Source organism: Myotis nattereri (genome assembly GCF_964212035.1).
Source record: "Myotis nattereri genome assembly, chromosome: 3".
Classification (NCBI taxonomy): Eukaryota; Metazoa; Chordata; class Mammalia; order Chiroptera; family Vespertilionidae; genus Myotis; species Myotis nattereri.
The window spans coordinates 144,693,461-144,696,442 of record NC_138077.1 but is presented as its reverse complement, the minus strand read 5'-3'; the positions used below and the strand labels follow the sequence as shown (position 1 = coordinate 144,696,442).

Genomic DNA, 2,982 nt, shown 5'->3' with positions numbered 1-2,982 from the left:
GTGCATGTGTGTGTGGAGAGAGAGAGAGAGAGGAAGAGAGAGAGGGAGAGAGGAGATAACTATTGTTTTACAACATAGAACTTAGGAGCACAATTACTGATGCAAAGATTACTGGTGGGAACGGGATTGATTAGGGGCTGGAGGGAAACTGCGTGTCACAGAGAGACCTAGCCTGGTGGCTGAGCCTGCTCTAATGGTAAGTGAAACCACAGACCTTTCCTACTCCTGAGCATCTGCTGTGAGTTCTTTCCCGAGTCAAAGAATTGAAGAAAACCCCAAGCCCCAAAGGGGAAGACAGTGTCTGGACTACACAGAGTGGCACAGCCAGGCCCACCTGCCCACTGCCCTGTCGTGTGGGCGGAGCTGAAAGGGCTGGATGAAGATTGGGCAGTGAGCGCTCTCCTTGGGCAAGGCTCTTCTGCCTGTTTAATCAGCACTAACCGTTACCTGTTGACATTTTGGAAACAAAACCAAAAGCCTTGAAAAGACAGAGTGAGCATTGTGCCTCGGAGCCATCAGGGGTATTCAGAGCTGGTCCTGAGCAGTGGCGTGAACACTGGACACTTATCTTCCAGAGAGGAGGTCTTTGTGGGCAGACTGGGCTCTTGGGAGACTGTGGTGTTGGAAAGCTCTGACGTGGGTGCTCCCTGTATGAGCTTCCCTTACTCCTGTGGAGAATTCCATGTTATATGGATCCAGCATTCACCAGGCGTGGAGATAGCAAGCACAGGCCCTCAAGGAGAATTCTGCTCAATGTCAGGGACTCCCAGAAGAGACAACTGGGGCAGGTGGGAATGCGGGGGAGGCTGGAACTGAACAGCAGCCCCATTCTGGGAGCTGGGCATACCCCTCATTTCTGTTCTTCAAATGAGCAGAAAGCCGAAGGTACCTTTCAAACAGGAAGCAGTGACTGAATAGTCTCCACCAGAAAGAGAGCAGCTTTGGGGGCAGGATATTGTCCGTGCTATTGCTCCAGCCACACCACCACAAAGCAAGTTTATGTGAGTTTTCAAAACTAAGACAATAGGATTATCTGAAGAAGGCCTGCCAAGAAGGGTGGGCGCCTGGGAAAGCCCAACACTCTCTAAGGTACCAAAAGTAACAAATAAAACACCTGCATATAGAGCCTATCCTGGTATAGTAGGCAACAGGCCTCAGTAAAGTCTAAGGAACCACTTCCTTCGCATAAATTGTTTTGAATGCATGAATAAGTCCTGTGTAAGTGGGTTCCCCTTTCACCTGGAATGCTAGGCGAACTCTAACCATGTCAAGAGGGTAAGTACAGATACCGCTGTCAGACCTGCCCTGAATCCAGCCATTAATCTGTGCCCATGACCAGAAATCCCCAGCTTTGTAGTAATGAACATTTTATAGTGCTCAAACACCATAAACTGGATTGCACCATAGGGAAAGATTCAATTCATCATTGCACCATTCCCTTTATACAATCCAAGGTACCCCTCCTTTTGGGGAACAGCACGCAAGGTAGAAAGTACTCCTAAATGTTTGTAATGGTGATTGTGAACTTGTAGGGCGCAGCTATAGGGTTAAGCCTCAGACTGACCTGTTGGCAAAGCCACAAACAAGTCCCAGCTTAGAGGGCACAGCCCTCTTAGCATAATTAAGCTTGACCTTATGATGCTCCCTAGATCTTATCTGGAAAGCTAATGGGCTGAGGGAGGTGTAGCAAGTGCTGCCAAAACAAGTGAAACTCACAAGAACATTGTCACTATGGTGACCACTGCCTTGTTTACCTCTGGCTATAAAATAAAGGCTCAGCTTGCCTCTGGATCTCTCTCTGTGGCCTCAGCCAGGCACAGGAAGATCCTAGACCCAGCTTATTCTCTCTGTCTGTCATTTCTTCATCCTTTGCCGCCCTCACTCAGGCTTTTGAACCCTTGGCTGAGCTGGCTCGACACAATACTGAAACTTTTACCAGATCCAAAGGAGCACCTGTTGTTTTAGCACAGCATCCTGCGATACCTCCACCTCCCGCCAGAAGGAGCACAGCCAGTAGAGAAGTCTCGGTGGACAGTGGCCCTCCGGCTCCTGCCACCTTCGGTATCATGGGAGGGGGTGGGCCACAGCCAGGGCCGCCCGCTACAGCTGTCAGGACAAGGGCCTTGTCTAGAGCTTTAGTCACCAATTTACAATCCAAGGGCTGGGGCCATGGCCACTGGCCAGCACTGACAGGGCACCGACTGTTCACTCAGGTGGGGCAGAACAACCTGGTTTGGTGAGTTTTTATAAAAATATATACCTTTGCAATTAACACTTTAATCAGGATATAGAACATTTACATCACCCAAAAACATTTCTTGTTCCCTCACTCCTACCCCAGCCAACCATTAATCTGCTTTCATTATAGATTTTTTTGCCTATTCTAAATTTCATACAAATTAGAATAAGGCATTATGTTCTCTTTTGAGGGTCTAGCTCAGCCGTGGGCAAACTACGGCCGGCGGGCCGGATCTAGCCTGTTTGAAATGAATAAAACAACAACAAAAAAAGACCGTACCCTTTTATGTAATGATGTTTACTTTGAATTTATATTAGTTCACACAAACCCTCCATCCATGCTTTTGTTCCGGCCCTCCGGTCCAGTTTAAGAACCCATTGTGGCCCTCGAGTCGAAAAGTTTGCCCACCCCTGGTCTAGCTTCTTTCACTGGGCATGTTTCTCAGATTCACTCATGTTGTTATGGTATTAGTAGTTTGTTCTCTTTTTTATTTATGAATAGTATTCTATTCTATAAACATATAACAATTTGCTTATCCACTCATCAGTTGATGGGCATTTGGGTTGTTTCCAGTTTGGGGCCCTTGTGCATAGAATAAAATTGTTGTGAACATCTGTGTACAAGTGTTTGTGTGGGAATATGTTTTCATTTCTCTTCAGTAAATACCTAGGAGTGGAATTGCTAGACTCTAAGGTTAAGATTTAATTTTATTTAAAAAAAAAAATAGGTGCTTCTACTCTAGC

At 46.7% G+C, this 2,982-nt stretch overlaps 1 pseudogene across 1 annotated transcript; it reads right to left on the bottom strand.

Annotated features, from left to right (window-relative positions):
• Positions 1-863: 863 nt before the first annotated feature.
• Positions 864-2,068, bottom strand: LOC308515499 (solute carrier family 25 member 16-like; annotated as a pseudogene). Its single transcript has 2 exons — positions 1,920-2,068; positions 864-1,539 (listed from the first exon to the last, which is right to left on the bottom strand). The product of its transcript is annotated as a solute carrier family 25 member 16-like (transcript).
• Between the last annotated feature and the right edge of the window lie 914 nt (positions 2,069-2,982).